Raw genomic sequence first — 20000 nt, 5'->3', positions numbered from 1 at the left:
GATGCTGGTGCGTAGTGGATTAATGTCCTGTGCGCCTTTCTCAGTTTACCTGGAATGCTTTTTGGCACTATTAATCTACCTCGGCTTGCTCTTTCTGATACTTTAAGCTCAATGATGTTTTCAGCAATTCCTTCTATTTGCTTCCATGCTTGTATTATCATGTAGCGTTCTCTTCTCCTTTCTAGACTGTATAGTTTTAAAAATTGCAGTCTTTCCCAGTAATCAAGGTCCTTAACTTCTTCTATTTTAGCAGTATAGGACCTTTGTACACTCTCTATTTGCGCAATATCCTTTTGGAAGTGTGGGTACCATATCACATTGCAGTACTCGAGTGTACTACGCACATAAGTTTTGTAAAGCATAATCATGTGTTCAGCTTTTCTTGTTTTAAAGTGTCTGAATAACATTCCCATTTTTGCTTTACATTTAGCCAACAGTGTTGCTATTTGGTCGTTGCATAACATATTCCTATTTAAAATTACACCAAGGTCTTTAATTGCTTCCTTGTTTGTGATTGTCTCATTATTAGGTCCCTTGTATGCATACACCATTCCTTCTCTTTTTCCATAATTTATTGATTCGAATTTATCGGAGTTAAATACCATCCTATTTATCTCCGCCCATTCATATATTTTGTTTAGATCTCTTTGTAGTGAGTTCCTATCTTCATCACAAGTAATTTCTCTACTTATTCTTGTGTCATCGGCGAAACTTCTCACTACGGAGTTTTCAACATCACAGTCTATGTCTGAGATCATAATAACAAATAGCAGTGCAGCTAATACCGTACCTTGGGGCACACCAGATATTACCTGGGCTTCATCTGATTTCTCGTCATTTGCAACCACTATCTGTTTTCTGTTTTGCAGGAATTCTTTTACCCATTTTCCTATCTTTCCCACAATATTATGCTTTCTCTTTTTTTTCTCCAATATGTTATGGTTTACCTTGTCAAAGGCTTTTGCAAAATCTAGATAGATCACATCTGTGTCTTTTTCATTTATCATATTATTGTATATGTTTTCATAGTGAGCTATCAGTTGGGTCTGTGTACTTTTTCCAGGTACGAAACCGTGTTGACCCATATTAAACAAATTATTTTTGACCAAATGGTTCATTATTTTCTTTTTTATTACCCTCTCATACACTTTCATAATATGTGATGTTAGACTAACAGGTCTATAATTGCTTGCCTCTAGTCTTGATCCACTTTTGAAGATAGGGGTTATATAAGCTAATTTATGTTTAACATATATCTCGCTCATATCTACACTCTGTCTTAGCAGTATTGCAAGTGGCTTCGCGATAGTGTTTGCAGTTTTTTTTAACAAAATCGCTGGAACTCCATCTGGTCCGGCTGCCGATCCATTTTTAATTTCGTTTATAGCCGTGACAATATCTGCTTCATTAATATCTATATCCGTTAGATATTCAGCATTTTCTTCTCTCATTTCTGTTTCATTATTCTCATTCGCAATTCTTGGCGTGAACTCACTCTTATATTTTTCTGCTAATATGTTGCATATTTCCTTTTTTTCATTCGTTAGCCGTCCTTCAATTCTTAGAGGGCCTATTTCTATTCTCCTTTTATTCATCTTTTTTGCATAGGAGTAAAGTACTTTGGGGTTTCTTTTTATATTTTGAAGTGTCCTTTCTTCTAAGTCCCTTTTTTAATTTTCTTTCGACTGTAAAATCCTTTGTTCTGCATTTTCTATCTTACATTTTATTTCCCTCATTTTCCACACATTTTTTTCTTTCGCAAGATTTTTCTTCCACTTTTCAATTTTCTGAAATAAGATCCTTCTGTCTCTTGGTATGCACGTCTTTTGTTTATTGTTTTTTTTTTCGGTACATATTTTTCAACAATTTTCTCGAGTATTTTGTACAGTATATCCGTATTTACCTGTATATTATCACTTATAAATACATTTTTCCATTCTTTATTCAGTTCTTCATTTATTTCTGACCATTTTATATTCTTACTGTAAAAGTTATATTTTCCATATTCTTCCCAAAGTTTTGTGCTTTTATTAATTCTGTGATCACTTGCTTTGGAATGAACTATCAATTCTATGACATTGTGGTCTGAAATTCCCGTGTTATACACTATTATTTCTTTAACATAATTCACCTCATTCACAAATACTAGATCTAGGACATTTTCCTTTCTTGTTGGAATGTGGTTTATTTGTTGCATATTATGTTCTAATAGCATATCTTGAAGCTTTTCAAATTGCCTCTTATCTTCTGCGCTACTATTACTATCTTTTTTATATGTATACATACAACCACTTTCTTCTATCCGTTCTTTCCAATCCACGAAAGGAAAGTTAAAATCTCCGGATAGGAGTATATTCCAGTCTTTATGGTTTCTACATATATCATCTATTTTTTCTATTATTATGTCAAACTCCTTAGTGTTTGGGGATCTGTAAACTACAATATTCATTAGTTTTTCAAATTCAAATTCTACCGCAATCAATTCACATTCTGTGTTGCTGTAGAGAGAGAGAGAGAGAGAGAGAGAGAGAGAGAGAGAGAGAGAGAGAGAGAAGAGAGAGGGCATCTGTTCCTAAAAATGGAGTCTTTGATCTCACATAAGGGATTTCTCCGCTTTTCTTCCTGGAATTCATCGCAGGAAGCAAAGTCAACACTTACAGTTTGAAACATCAACAATTTAGAAATGGATAAACAGCTTTGGAATTTAAATAAGCAGTTAATAATAGCTCAAGGTAAATAATAGCTCAAGATATATAATTTTTCAAGATACATATAGCTTAAGATAAATATTTGTCTAAAATTTTTCTATCACAACTGATCACTCTAGGACTATTGTACAGAATAGAAAACCTACGTCACTGATATGACTGTATTAATGAGTTACCAAAATAACAACGGGATTATTCAAGACCCATTTTGATGAATTTACTTTTTTTTGGGGGGAGCGGGGGGGGGGGAGTCGCGTTTGGTAGTAAGTATTTATTATTCTATAAGAAACCCTATACATTTAACAAAGTTTATCATCAGTCGAAGTTATGGTAGGCACCCTGAAAAACCGTTTGTAAAAATCTTTATTATTGCAAGAGATATTTTTCACCGGAGAGTGGCTGATATATATATATATATATATATAAATATATATATATATATATATATATAAAATATATATATATATATATATATGTGTGTGTGTATATATATTAATATATAAATATATATAAATATATATATATATATATATATGTATATATATACATATATATATATATATATATATATGTAAATATAAACATCCATATATATATATATATATATACATATATACATATAAATATAAACATCCATATATATATATATATATATACAGTATATATATATATATATATATACATTATATACATATATATAGTCATATATATAAATATATATATATGTATATATATATATATATATATACACATATGTATATATGCATATATATACATATATTTATATATATAAATATATATAAATATATATTAATATATATATATATATATATAATATATATACACATATATATACATATATGTATATATATATATATATATATATATATACATATATATATATATATATATATACATATATGTATATATATACATATGCATGTATACAGTATATATATATATATATATATATATGGATAAATATCAACACAACATCGTGTTCAAATAGAAATAAATTTCTACCTCATACTTGGGATCGAACGCTAGCCCCTTCTAATGAAAGGCCAGGTCGAAACCAACCATGCCACGAGAGGCCATAAAAGGAAATCTGAACCTGACACTAATCTAGCTGTCCGAGGATTTATCTGGCGAGACATCAGTCTCTTACCAGCGAGTTTTACCCGATTTCCCCGGCCCACCACGTGACACAATTGGTAGTAATTCATTCAAATTACCCTAATGAGTCAATATGGATAAATATCAACACAACATCGTGTTCAAATAGAAATAAATTTCTACCTCATACTTGGGATCGAACGCTAGCCCATTCTAATGAAAGGCCAGGTCGAAACCAACCATGCCACGAGAGGCCATAAAAGGAAATCTGAACCTGACACTAATCTAGCTGTCCGAGGATTTACCTGGCGAGACATCAGTCTCTTACCAGCGAGTTTTACCCGATTTCCCCGGCCCACCACGTGACACAATTGGTAGTAATTCATTCAAAATACCCCTAATGAGTCAATATGGATAAATATCAACACAACATCTTGTTCAAATAGAAATAAATTTCTACCTCATTCTTGGGATCGAACGCTAGCCCCTTCTAATGAAAGGCCAGGTCGAAACCAACCATGCCACGAGAGGCCATAAAAGGAAATCTGAACCTGACACTAATCTAGCTGTCCGAGGATTTACCTGGCGAGACATCAGTCTCTTACCAGCGAGTTTTACCCGATTTCCCCGGCCCACCACGTGACACAATTGGTAGTAATTCATTCAAATTACCCCTAATGAGTCAATATGGATAAATCTCAACACAACATCGTGTTCAAATAGAAATAAATTTCTACCTCATACTTGGGATCGAACGCTAGCCCCTTCTAATGAAAGGCCAGGTCGAAACCAACCATGCCACGAGAGGCCATAAAAGGAAATCTGAACCTGACACTAATCTAGCTGTCCGAGGATTTACCTGGCGAGACATCAGTCTCTTACCAGCGAGTTTTACCCGATTTCCCCGGCCCACCACGTGACACAATTGGTAGTAATTCATTCAAATTACCCCTAATGAGTCAATATGGATAAATATCAACACAACATCGTGTTCAAATAGAAATAAATTTCTACCTCATACTTGGGATCGAACGCTAGCCCCTTCTAATGAAAGGCCAGGTCGAAACCAACCATGCCACGAGACGCCATAAAAGGAAATCTGAACCTGACACTAATCTAGCTGTCCGAGGATTTACCTGGCGAGACATCAGTCTCTTACCAGCGAGTTTTACCCGATTTCCCCGGCCCACCACGTGACACAATTGGTAGTAATTCATTCAAATTACCTCTAATGAGTCAATATGGATAAATATCAACACAACATCGTGTTCAAATAGAAATAAATTTCTACCTCATACTTGGGATCGAACGCTAGCCCCTTCTAATGAAGGGCCAGGTCGAAACCAACCATGCCACGAGAGGCCATAAAAGGAAATCTGAACCTGACACTAATCTAGGGGTAATTTGAATGAATTACTACCAATTGTGTCACGTGGTGGGCCGGGGAAATCGGGTAAAACTCGCTGGTAAGAGACTGATGTCTCGCCAGGTAAATCCTCGGACAGCTAGATTAGTGTCAGGTTCAGATTTCCTTTTATGGCCTCTCGTGGCATGGTTGGTTTCGACCTGGCCTTTCATTAGAAGGGGCTAGCGTTCGATCCCAAGTATGAGGTAGAAATTTATTTCTATTTGAACACGATGTTGTGTTGATATTTATCCATATTGACTCATTAGGGGTAATTTGAATGAATTACTACCAATTGTGTCACGTGGTGGGCCGGGGAAATCGGGTAAAACTCGCTGGTAAGAGACTGATGTCTCGCCAGGTAAATCCTCGGACAGCTAGATTAGTGTCAGGTTCAGATTTCCTTTTATGGCCTCTCGTGGCATGGTTGGTTTACCTGGCCTTTCATTAGAAGGGGCTAGCGTTCGATCCCAAGTATGAGGTAGAAATTTATTTCTATTTGAACACGATGTTGTGTTGATATTTATCCATATTGACTCATTAGGGGTAATTTGAATGAATTACTGCCAATTGTGTCACGTGGTGGGGCCGGGGAAATCGGGTAAAACTCGCTGGTAAGAGACTGATGTCTCGCCAGGTAAATCCTCGGACAGCTAGATTAGTGTCAGGTTCAGATTTTTCCTTTTATGGCGTCTCGTGGCATGGTTGGTTTCGACCTGGCCTTTCATTAGAAGGGGCTAGCGTTCGATCCCAAGTATGAGGTAGAAATTTATTTCTATTTTGAACACGATGTTGTTTTGATATTTATCCATATTGACTCAATAGGGGTAATTTGAATGAATTACTACCAATTGTGTCACGTGGTGGGCCGGGGAAATCGGGTAAAACTCGCTGGTAAGAGACTGATGTCTCGCCAGGTAAATCCTCGGACAGCTAGATTAGTGTCAGGTTCAGATTTCCTTTTAAGGCCTCTCGTGGCATGGTTGGTTTCGACCTGGCCTTTCATTAGAAGGGGCAAGCGTTCGATCCCAAGTATGAGGTAGAAATTTATATATATATATATATATATATATATATATATAATTATGTACATGACTTTTACGCGTACCATGGCTCTGTCAGAAATAACCTAATACTTTATATTTGCAATACCTTTTATTATCCATACCATACTCAAAGCTACAATGCTTATATGTCATTAATCTGCATAATATTTACAAAGAGAGCCTAAAAGGTATATCCGTATCACTACAACTGACGAAGACTTGCTTGAGAAACTCACATCATCAATGAACAGATTTGGCCTAATATCTTAAAAGCTCAGTGGTCTAGTTGCTGATGGAGCTCCAGTCATGGCTGACTCAAAGAGAGGTTTAGTAGCGTATGTTAAGAGTGAACTGGGTCAAGGTTATATTGATCATAGTAATTTCATTGTATATCACTGCATTATACATCACCAAAGTTTGTGTGCACAGTCAGTGCAGCTTAATAGGGTTATGTCAATAATAGTTTTATTTTTTTATTTTCTTTTTTCATTAATCCTATCAAAAGAAAAGGATTAAACAGCCGACAGTTTAAAGAACCGAGAATGAGTATAGAGACCTTTTCAGTTTTCGTGGAAACATGCTTATGCAATTTTACACCCTTCGGGAAGAAATAAAGATATTTAGAGCGATGTAGTGAAAACCTGTTATTGAACTCAGTGATGATGAAGGGCTATTTGATCTTGCATTCATGATTGACATTACCTAGTATCTCTCAGAACTAAATATCAGTTTTCAAGCCAAGATCAGTTTCCCAGTTCCCTGCTTTTGAGTATGAAAACATTTGAAGTCAAATTAGAACTGTGGAAAAGGCAAATTGAAAACAATAACAGTACGTTTCCCTACCATGAAGGCAGAGAATCTTTGTTCAGCACCCGAGTATGCTTATGATTGTGCAAAATTAATTTTGGCCTTTACTGAAAGGTTCAAGAAGGTTAAAAGTAAACAGTAGGAGCTAAAAATCTTTGCTACTCCATCTTATGTGGAACCTGCAGATATCCCTTATGACCTACAACTCGAATTAATTCAGGTACAAAGCGGTAATAAACTGAAAGCTAGGTACAACAATATCTCGCTTGCAGACTTGTATGAGAAAGCATCCGCTGAGATATGCATCATTATCTGGAACCACATATTGTTGTAGCAATTATTTTCAAACTCACCTTAACAAAGAATAGTTTGCATTCAAGACTAACAGATGGAAATATTGGAAACCAGCTGCAAGTTGCAACATCATCACTACCACTAGACATCACACGTCTTGCCAAAGAGGAGTTTCATCCATCATATCAATCAGCTAAGTTCCATTTGTTAAGATTCTCAAGGCCTCAAATCAGAAAAAAGTTAAGATATCTGATTTATATACTTAAAATACAAGCAAATTAGTTTAAAACAGCATTATTTTCGTTTTATCATTTATGCAACCTTATTTAACCCTGGATAGGTACGGTCCTCGGACACCCCTTTAAGGGTATACTCGGACGCGAACGACCCCGACGCCAAAAAAAATTCTTGAAAAATCAGTTTTTGCAGTAACCTCCTTTTTTCTTTTGCCAAAAAAAAACTTCAATGAATGCTTAAAACAACTGTAAAGATAAATACTACTCATCTGCAGAAAAACTATTTATTATAAATATTTTAAAAAATTAAGTAGAAAAAAAAAAAGACCTGACATAAAAATTCATAAAAAAAAGTTTATACATATATACACAAATCCTTTTAGGAATTGATTCTTGAATATTTAGGACACATCTTGATGTATTTTGGATGAAGTCAGACCCATGGAGGTGAAGATCTGAAATGAGAAAAAAAGGGTAACTTTTTTTGGCCAAAAAAAATTGTCCAAATTTCATGAATTTTTTTGGGTACCCAAATGAAATAGGAAGTGGCTAATTTTTTTAGGGAATAAACATATGTTATCCTAAAATAGAAATATGTAAAAAAATCTTCATTATTTTGTAAATTACATTTATATCAGGGGCCATATCTAAAGGTAATTTTTTGAGTACTTGGAAATTTCGTAAAAAAATACATATATTTAATATATAATATGATATTTATGCAGGTAAAAATATACCAAAATATCACAAATTCTATAGGGAACAAGAATATATATAGATAGGGCAGCTTACGCTTCGGATATGTCCACAAAATGGCCGCCAACCACACTGACTCAGACTCCCTAATCTGCCACTTGAAATGTAGGAAGGGTATGTCAATTTCAAGGTGTTATTTACTAATCTAATTATTATTGGATATGCATAAAAATTGTATGGTGGGTTGCTGGATAATTGTCGATTATTTTACGACTATAAAATTAAAATTCTGACCCAAAAAAAATTTTTTGAAGGGAAATAAAATCGAAAAAAAAAATGTAAATCAATATTTTAGCTAAAAAAATTTGATGATATTCAATCAAAAAAAAAGTAAACAAAATTTTCCGACAAATAAACATCTAGAGGAATCATTACTCTTTGATAGTTCCTTAGTACGTAGTAATTTTGAAAGAATTGGGAAAAAACGAAAAAATGGCAATCACCGGAAAATCGAACACATACCTATATATACGCCATATCTGGCTAAAAAAAAGATAGGCATGGGTAGCCAGATCATCTAGAAACACTTTCCAACACTATAAAAATATAAGTTTTGCGACACTACTTGCCAATTCCTTACGGTAACATGACTAAGCAAAAAAATGCAAAACAAATAAAAAGGGGCACTCGTGGAAAAATGGCCATTCTAATATACGGCATTTCAGAAAAAAAAAATTTCAGCCACGTGCTAGGCAAACCATCAAGGCATATTTTCCGACAAATAAACATATAAATGAAATATTACTCTGTGATAGTTCCTTAGTACGTAGTAATTTTGAAAGAAATGGGAAAAAACGAAAAAATGGCAATCACAGGAAAATCGAACACATACTTATATATACGCCATATCTGGCTAAAAAAAAAAATAGGCATGGGTAGCCAGATCATCTAGAAACACTTTCCAACACTATAAAAATATAAGTTTTGCGACACTACTTGCCAATTCCTTACGGTAACATGACTAAGCAAAAAAATGCAAAACAAATAAAAAGGGGCACTCGCGGAAAAATGCCCAACATTCTAATATACGGCATCTCAGATAAAAAAAAAAGACATGCACGTGTTAGCCCAACCATCAAGGCACACTTTCTAACACATAAACATGAAAAAAAATCAATAATATACGGCAATTCCTTACTACGTAGTAAATTTTTACAAATATTGAAAAAAAAAACAGAAATTGGCAACCGCAGTTAAATACCCAATATACCAATAACTACGTCGTATCTGACAAAAACAAAATCACGCATGGGTAGCCAGATCATCTAGACACACTTTCCAACATTAAAAAAGCAAAAGTTTTACGACACTATTTCGCAATATCTTACGGAAAAATGACTTGGCAAAAAAATAAAAAAAAATAAAAAGGGACACTCGCGGTAAAATGCCCGACATTCTAATATACGACATCTCAGATAAAAAAAAAGACATGCACGTGTTAGCCCAACCATCAAGGCACACTTTCTAACACATAAACATGAAAAAAAAATGAATAATATACGGCAATTCCTTACTACGTAGTAATTTTTACAAATATTGAAAAAAAAACAGAAATTGGTAACCGCAGTTAAATACCCAATATACCAATAACTACGTCGTATCTGACAAAAACAAAGTCATGCATGGGTAGCCAGATCATCTAGACACACTTTCCAACACTAAACAAGCAAAAGTTTTACGACACTATTTGGCAATATCTTACGGAAAAATGACTTGGCAAAAAAATGAAAGAAAATGAAAAAGGGGCACTCGCGGTAAAATGGTCCTCGTGGTGATGAACGACATTTTAACTAAAAAAAAAAAAAACATGCACATGGTAGCCAAACAATCCACCAAGACTTTCCACAACTGATAACCTATACAAGTTGCACCATTCTACGACAATTTCATAATACGTAATAACTTTGATAATTATGCAAACTACCTCAGAAGGGTAAACTCGGACGCGAACGACCCCGACGCGTCTCAGAAATCGGGGAAGGAGTACAGCTACAGCAATGCACATCTGGACACTACTAGAGCGTGTAGGGGAGACACCTCCTGCAGGTCGATCACCCACAAATTCAGTCACAGGGGTGAGTCACGTGAGAAAAACCTGTTTTTTTTTTGACGCTCGGGGTCGCAAACGACCAGGGTTAAGACTCCTAAGATAAAATGCTGTAATTTTATTTTAGCACATTCAAGGTTTCTTATTGTGTGCGACACATACAATTATAAGCCCTAAGAATAATCAGACGTATCTTTCGTTAGAGCCATGTCTATTCATAATTTTCTATAGCCCTCTGCAAGAATCATGAATGACCAAGTATCCCTCAATACGGAATATGTTCCCTACCCTTGTTCTACTCATTGCTCTACATGTCTCGAAATAAAAATTTGGTCAGTGCAACTTCTACTTTTTGAGCTCCAGCTTGTTCAATTCTTAACTCTTTATCAATCTTTCTCCCCAGTCTCTTTAAAATAAGCATATCATACAAATTTTCATAACAACTGACGTAAGTGTTATGCCCCTGTAATTATCGCAATCAGTCAGGAGTCTTTTTTTTTTTTTTTTTTTTTTTACCAACACTCTTAACTCCCATTTATCAGGTTTTGTCTCTTCATGTCACATTCTACAAAATGATCTTGTAACTATTCTGGGGTTCACTTAATTTTCACCCAGTATCATATCAGTTGTTATTCCATCGTGTCCAGGGATTTCCATCTCTTGAGTTTTTTAATGATAGCTTTCAGTTCAAACACACTGAATTCTTCCATGAACACATGAAGGTCTTCACCATCTTCTGGTAAATGAATCAAATCATTCCCTTTGTATCTCCTAATCCTAACCTTACTTAAGTATTTCATGCAACGCTGTCTTTCTTCATCATCTGTTATTATAACAGATCTATCTCTCTTTTTGATGGGTATATGCTTCTTCTTGGCCTCAGTAGAAATTTCATTGATAATTTTATGAACGACTCTTACACCATAGCCATTCCTTAAATTCTTAGCTTTGTCAGCGTCATCTGCTTTACTGTCTCAATATTCTCTCCAGTCATTCCTAGCTATTTTTTTTTACTTCACTATCATACTGGAATACTTAGCTTACCCTACCTGGTAATTTTCATTACTTCCTCGAAAACGTTCAACAATCAATTTCGGTCTTTGTCTACTTCTTATGGTATCCCAATTATCATTTGATATCTATGAATATCTCCTTGTAACTGCATGTCCCAGAACTTCACCCCCAACTGAATGATAATGTTCCTAGTATCACACCATTCTTCATTAATTGTCTGCTCTTCATCTCTTAAAGACTCTATGACTACAAATCAATTCCTACATTCATAATGAATATATTTTTTATGTTCTTCTTCTAGAAGCTTAGTTGTAACAAAGATATGCATTCTATTTAACAATGCTAATATGTTCTTTCAGTTTTAGTTTCAGTGAGGCAATGAAAGGTGGTGATCAATAGCAATATCTGCACCTCTGTAGCTTCTTACATTCTCAGTCCTGTTTCTCTCTTTATTAATGGTAATGTGATCTATTTGTTTTCTGAAATTGCCACATAGGGAAATCCATGTATGTTTGAGGATGTCCTTGTGTTGAAAAAGAGTACCCTCCAATGACTAGATTGCTTGTTGAACAGAAACCTATGAAATGTGCTCCATTTTCATTTAAAACCTCGAAAAGACCCTTGACACCCATCACATTCTGTATCCCTTGATTATTTCTTCCAATTTCAGAATTTAAGTTGCCAATCTCATTTTCATATATCTCTCAGGGATCTCATCTATTACACTCTGCAGTTCTTCATTGTATTCATCTTTCCTTCCTTCTGGGGAATAATTTGTTGTTGCATAGCAAACTATAATACTCATATTGCAATATTTTGATTTGAACTTGACAAGTAACAAACTACTATTTTCAACTCTCCACTAGGTTGATGCTTTTTTTTTCTGTTTGTGTCATCATCATCCCAACACCTTCTCTTCTAACTCCATCTGATCTTCCTGAATATATACACACACACACACACACACACATATATATATATATATATATATATATAAATATATATACATATATATTTATATATATATATATATATATATATATAAATATGTACATATATAATTATATATATAAATATAATTATATATATATATATATATATATATAAATCTCCTTGGTCTAAATTTTTCTTACTAATCCCCTTATAACGTGTTTCACTTAGAGACAGGATGTCCAAACTATATATTATAAATTCACTCTCCACTTGCTGTAACTTCCTAACCTGATGCATGATTCTAACATTCCAATTACCAATTTCTAGTTTTTCTTTGGTATTTATAAATTAAAATCTTTAGCACACTGCGACGCCTGTAACTGAGGGCCATTCTATCATCTCCTCTTTCCAATCAATGACAAAATCTATAGAGGATTCATTGGCTTCATTCATCAAAGGATAGACAGTTCTTTATGATGCGCAGTGGTAGGCGGTATATCTTAACAATCCATGATTGCCAACGGTTATACTCGCACTAGCGGAGGAGCAACCTTGTGGAGTATATACTCGCATCATCGAATGATCAGCCAGGTGGAGTATATATATATATATATATATATATACTGTATATATATATATATATATATATATACTGTATATATATATATATATATATATATATATATCTATATATATATATATATATATATATACTGTATATATATATATATATATATACATATATATATATATATATATATATATGTATATATATATATATATATATATATATGTATATATATATATATATATATATACTGTATATATATATATATATATATATATATGTGTGTATATATATATATATATATATACAAAAATAAGCCATATATATTTTTTATACATTAATGTCTGAATTCTCTTAACAACCTCGGGATCAGAGCCTCTGGCGAAATCACACAAAGAGAAGAGCTTGTGACCGGCCGGGAATCGAACCCTGGTCTGGCAAGCTTGTATAGAAAGTGACTACCACTTGGCCGCGAAGAAAGATAAAAGTCAATGACAATTCTTTTGTAATTATACCTGTCGAATTCAGGTGTTTTGTACTTAGAGTTGAAAGCAACCAATCTTCACCTTCGTAACTAATTGGTGGTTTGTTACTTGGCATTCAATTAATGATAAAGTTTTGCATATATAGACGTGTTTTTCATATCCAAATAAGCCATATATATTTTTCATACATTAATATCTAGATTCTCTTAACGACCTTGGGATCAGAGCCCCAGGCGAAATCACACAAAGACAAGAGCTTTCTTCGTGGTCAAGTGGTAGTCACTGTCTATATAAGCTTGCCGGACCAGGGTTCGATTCCTGGCCGGTCACAAGCTCTTGTCTTTGTGTGATTTCGCGTGGGGCTCTTATCCCGAGGTTGTTAAGAGAATCAAGATATTAATGTATCAAAAATATTTATTGCTTACTTGAATGTGAAAAACACGTTTAAATGTTCAAAAATTTATCTTATATATATACATATATATATATATATATATATATATGTATATATATATATATATATATATATATATATGTATGTATATATATATTCATATATATATATATATATATATATATATATATATATACATATATATATATATGCATACATAAATATATATATATATATATATATATATATATATATATATATATTGTATATAAGTATGTAAAAAGAATAGTATTTAATCAAAGACTCGTATAAGTATTAACTTAGACATAAAAAACTTCAAGCATTACTGAAGCTTTAGAATATAAACTAGTTACAACTCAAAGGACTATAGAAAGAATAATGGTGGGATAGTGATTATAGAAATGTGATATTTGGTGCTCCTTAGCTTAGTGTTCTTTTCCTATTACTTTTCATGCTATATACATATGACATTTGGTTTGGCCCAGAAAACATGCTTGTTGAATAAACAAATGATGCCACTGTCTCTGCAATGATTCTTTTTCCGGATTGTAGATCTGGGATATCTGAATCCCTTAGTAGAAATCCATCTAAAGTTAATGCATCTTGCAAATTATGGGGCATGAAGAACCCTAATAAATTCAAAGTATGATTGTAAGTAGGTCGAGGGCTGTAGCACTTCAACATCAGCATCTCAGCAAAGATAACGTTTCTTTTATTCAATAGAATTTTAGTTGTGATTCTTGACAGAAAATATATTTTTGAGAAAGACATTAGATTTGTGTCTTCAATTCCATAAAATATTGGTTTATTGAAAAAGTCTTTTTCCATGATTCTCGGTGATCAATCTATTCTGAAGAAGAGTTTTAATTCTTTTATTTTACCTTTTTTCAAGTAATGTTCTCCTTTCTGGTCTTCAGCTGCTGATTCTCATCTTAATTTTCTTGGCAGGAATTTACGGTCGATTAATTTTCTTATTCCTGATGTACATATTAACCTCTGGCACCATCGGTTAATTAGTTTGTTATACATGTTGCATAAGACTTTTCGTAGCTCCGACCATCCTTTACATTTACATCTTTTCTAACAGTATCATTGTGTTCGTAATACTAGGTTTGCAGTTAATTCTAATCGTTATGCCTTCTCCCCCATAAGGCTGAATACTACACAGTATTCAAGAAGTTTTATTTCAGCTGTGCTAATCGGGTAGTTAAATCGGTAGAACTTCAAAAGTTCAAATTTGCAGCAAAATTTTTTTATGCTGAACAGGCAGACACAAGTCTCTTTTCTTAGTTTATATGAAAGATATGTTTTAATTTTGTTACTGTTCATAGAATATTTCCTTATTTCCTTTCCTCAATGGGCTATTTTTCCATCTCGAAGCCTGTGGCCTTACAGCATATTGCTTTTCCAACACGAGTTGAAGATTAGCTAGGAATAGCAAGGTTGGTAGCGTCGCGGATTTCTTTTATAGAGGTCCCGAGTTCGGTCCCCGCCAGGGACGCGAATACCATGAGAACTTCTACCGGGGGTACTCCCAGGGTGGCGCCTGGTGGGGAGGTTAGAGGGGACTAGTGATAGTCCCTGCTGGCTAATGGTCGCCCGAGGAGGACGATGTAAATCGTCTCTGTGGCGACCTAAAAAAAACAACTTTAACCTAACTTTTAACAACACTAAATTAGTAAACATTCTAACAAGTAAATACAGGAAATGGACGCAGGCCGGGCATAAAAAGAGGACGGCTGATAATAGGTAGAAAAAATAAGTACCTAGAGATTGTAAACGAAACACGGGAAGGAAAGAAAGATGATGGATTGACAAACTCAGAAAATTCATAGACTAGTATTGAAAGGCCATGTCTGAAGCTTTTGCCCCCAGTGGACTGACAACTGCCGATGATGAAGAGATATATATATATATATATATATATATATATATATATATATATATATATATATTTGGGCTCAAGCCATGTCGTCCTGATGGAAGTTCCTATAGGGTAGCTTCCTAGGGTATATTACAACTACGGCGATATTCCCAGAGAATTTACCTTAAGGTACCAGAATTCTAACTCCTGGAGCGAGTATCCCTCGTGAAAGGGATATCCCGACATATCAGAGGACGTATTCTTGACACGCCACATGGCAATCTGCATCCTGGACAGAGATTTCGTCTCGTAGGAGGCGATTGGCTAGAAACGAATTCGGGAAAGAAAAAGGGGAGCCGCTCCCAAGGCTCCCTATCCTCCGATTCGTATGCGTGCCTGGCGCTAATCCTGGCGCCACCTGTATTCCTTTTTGCGTAGCTTAACAACTCGGTGTTTTTTCCTGTGTTTCTCGCAAATCTTGAGTTTATTCTACTTTTCATGGCTTCTCCGTCTTCGTCGGCCTCTGATAAGTTGAGTATAATGTCTTTTATGTATAAATGTAGGCTCTTGGTAAATTTTTGAGTGATTAATAGGATTAATCTTTGATACAAGAGCCGTAGCCTACCGGAGGCGTCCTGGACGCTGTCGCTCGCTAGGTATAAGTTTAGTTAGTCAGAGCGACATTCCCGGTTGTTTTGCTTTAATAAATTTTAGCTATTTAGCATTACATAGGATTTCCTTCGTGCTTAGTATTATTTTGGCGAAGTATTCGCCATTCTGGCCTACGCTAGGCCATGTAGCCTAGTCGTTTGGTCCTAGTACTTCATGCATGATTTTGGTTTTTCCGAGTGTAATAAAAAATTTATTGAAGCTTTAGGCTATGTTTTATACATTTAAGACTATGTGGAATATTTCCAAGATAGTATACGAGTGAGTTTCGGTAATTTAGGTAATCGATTCTCTTGGTGCCTAGGCTAAGTTGCTTATGGAGCCTTAGAATACTTTATCATACTCCCCGGTTGCTTTCTTTTCTTCGGAGAAGGTATGCAATCCCTATCCCTCTGTTTAAGCCTTGGGCTTCTCCCTAAGTGGTTTTTTCCGAATTTATTTTCGATAAAACTATACTGGGGTGTTACTGTACCTTCCTGTTCCAGTAGTATGGTTCAAAGAGGGACAGAACAACAGAGTTTTTTAGTCTGAGTCTGTGTTTGTCTGGCTTGGGGTAGAGTCTCCCTCGCTAGCCTGACACAGACAAAGGTTGCTTAGCCTCCTTAGGTCACTACCGAAGGTTTCTGTGGATATGATTCCTTCTTTTATGATCTACCAGACTAGTCCTTGTTGCTGTTCTCGGGGGAGGATAAGTTTCTTTCCCTGGGAGTAGCAACACCTTCCTTGCTTTGGTGCTCTGGGAGCTGGCAAGTATTGCTGGCCTTCCCCCTTAGATCTGCCTTAGGCTAAGATAAGTTTCTTGGCTGCGGGTGATCCGTCACTAAAGCAAGGTTGGTAGGACCCTCTTGTCCCTTCCCCCTCTATCTCCGTAATGGCCTAGCCATTACAGTACTGTACGTCGTTCTACATCTGGACCTAGTATAGGTTAGGATGTGGAATTGACTCAGCCCCTTGCCGGCCGGCAGACCTTCCGGCCGGCAAGGGTCTTATATTTTTGAGTGCTGCCCAGACCTCCCTTGGTCCCTCATCCATGCCTGCCTGTAGAGCCAGACGGCATTGGTCAGGAAGCCTGAATTAGATTATCCCCTTCCTTATATGCACTCTTTCGGATTGCCGGGCTTGGAGGTAGTGTACACTCTTATCCCGGCATCCATTCTATTTTTCTTCTAGTGCTGTACCCGACCCGGCTGCCGGCCTATGAGGCCGGCAGCCGGGCGGTTGTAGTCCTCTGGTTCTTTTGCTGCCGGCTGGCATCGGTCTTGTACCTTTGCCGGCCGGCTTATGTCAGCCCTTGTCTGCCGGTCACCAAGAGTGTGGCCGGCAGCTGGGTACTACCTTGTGTAGTTGCCGGCCGGCAGCCATTGCCGGCCGACATTGGCTGTTGCCGGCCGGCACATGCATTTGAACCAGAGTGCTGCCGCCTTATAGCTGTTAAGTAGTATACTTTAAAGCTAGTTATGGTGTGTTGCCGGCCGGCACGTATCCCCCTATACTGTACTAGTATTCTTCAGTATAACATATACAGTAAGAAGAAAACTATGGTAAGGGTTTTGGTACAGCACTGTGTGTTCTAACACTTTTGTGTTTTCTTGCACATCCCTTTGCTGTTGCCCTACAGATAGGAAAGTGAGTTCTTTCCTGTCTATTACCCAGGATCTTAAAATCATTGCTTAGGTGTGAGCTTCACCTGTTTCCTCTAGAAACCTTGCATTGGTTACTCTAGAAGAGATTAACCATTTGATTTTATTATCTGGAAGGCTGCAAGAAGGGGTTGTGAGGGAAACACAAGTGTGTGTCTTTCCTTTATGAATTGTTATGCTATACTATGCATATCCAGTGATACATAGTTCACTTGATACTCATGGAAATTTCTTCTCTGTACAGGAGGACCCTCCGAAGTGCGGAAATGTTTTCTGCAACGTCCGCAGCAAGTACCTCTGCGGACATGAGTTTTGTAGGAGACACGCAGCATGCGCTGTCTCCAAGGATGATCTCCAGTATTGGGACCCTCAGGTATGTACTGTATACACTAACCTGATTACTGAGGCTTTTGATTCCCCTAGGATGGCGGAATCAAGGGATATTGCAAGGGAGAAGCTTCGTACCTGGGTAAGGGGCTTCCAAAAGAACACCTCTGGCCCTTATCTTCCAAGTGAGAAGATGAGGGCGTATCTTTTTCCCAAGGCATCAGCTGATGCAGTGATTCCCCAGCCTCAAGAGGAGATCCCCCAAGATCAGGTCCAGGTGGACGTTGAAGTCGCGGTTGCGATGCAAGACATCCAGTTAGATGACAGGATGTCTGACGTGGACGAGCGTTTGGAACAAGACCTCCTGGCAGAAGGTCAGGATGAAGTTCAAGCCCCGGACGTCGTAGAGGATGAGGTCGACGAGGTGTCGGCTACTCCGGTTCAGATTCCGGAGCCTATTCCCTCAACATCGGCCGGTCTCCCAGTAGAGCTGGGACAGGCCCTCTCTTCTATTGTTGGAATGATCTAACAAATGCAGAAGGAGAATCAGGAGAAGGCGGCTGCTATGGAACTGCGGATGCAGTCCCTGGCAGAATCACATGGGCCCCGGAAAAGGCTCAATGTGAAAGACCTTCCCTTATGCTCAGATGCTAACCCATGGAGGTATGCTGAGCACATGCCGATGACGACTGGAAAGATCGTCATCTCGGATAAGCTGGGTTCAGTTCCCCTAGAGGAGGTGGAATTCTGGCCCAGCAAGGCATCATATCCGGACTGCTATGTCCGGCTGAGAAAAGAACCAGCTTCAAGGGAGGAGACAGAGCCGAAGGAGGTCATAATCATGGACCACGCTAAGGCTCAAGCCCTACTTTCATCCTCGATGAAGGAGAAGGGCTTCTCTAACTCGAAGGTAGCTGCATTGAGCAAGAAGCTCCCTTCCTTTGTGTCCTCTCCTGCTAGAGCCTTCCCCTTTTTACAGAAAGGGTTTGCGGCTGTCCTAAAGGCAGTCGAGGCCGGCAAGCCTTGCCCTTCCCTGGAGGAGTGTAAACCCTTGTCGCTTGCCCTGCCTATGGACCACAAAGACTGGAAGGATGTCCATCTGACGTTCTCAGTGGGAAAGTTGGAGGCTGATATTGCCGGACGGCAATTCGGCGAGGACCTCCCCAAGCTGTCCGACTTTCTTTTACGAAGAGAGTTCGAGACAAAAGAAAGACTGGCTGCCTCAATGTCTCATCAGACTACTCTTGAGACGATGGCAAGTGACCCCAAGGTCCATGAAATGTTCATGGTGGTGGCTAAGACTCACCTAGCCACAGTGACGAAGGACCTTTATGGTTTCATCAAGGCAAGGAGAGCTTGTAGGGAGCTCGTGTTCACCGGGGCTACGGTGAGGCACGAGCCAAGGAAGTTAATCTCCTCCAATATTTGGGGAAAAGACCTTTTCCCTACCGATGTGGTCAAAGAAGTTGTTGATAAGGCCGCCGTGGAGAATAGAAACCTTCTCCAGAAGTGGGGCCTGGCTATCATAAGAAAGTCTTCCCCGGATGAGGGTCCTCAACCAAAGAGGAAGAATATGAGGACTAGGCTACCGCCTCGGCCAGCCAAGCCCTCTAGACAGCAACAGCAACTGCAATTGCCATTGCCTCCAGTGCCCCAGATGGTGGCACAAA

The sequence above is a fragment of the Palaemon carinicauda genome, chromosome 18 (assembly GCF_036898095.1).
Source record: "Palaemon carinicauda isolate YSFRI2023 chromosome 18, ASM3689809v2, whole genome shotgun sequence".
In the NCBI taxonomy this organism is placed as follows: domain Eukaryota; kingdom Metazoa; phylum Arthropoda; class Malacostraca; order Decapoda; family Palaemonidae; genus Palaemon; species Palaemon carinicauda.
The sequence above is the reverse complement of the archived record's forward strand: the minus strand, read 5'-3'. Positions refer to the sequence as shown.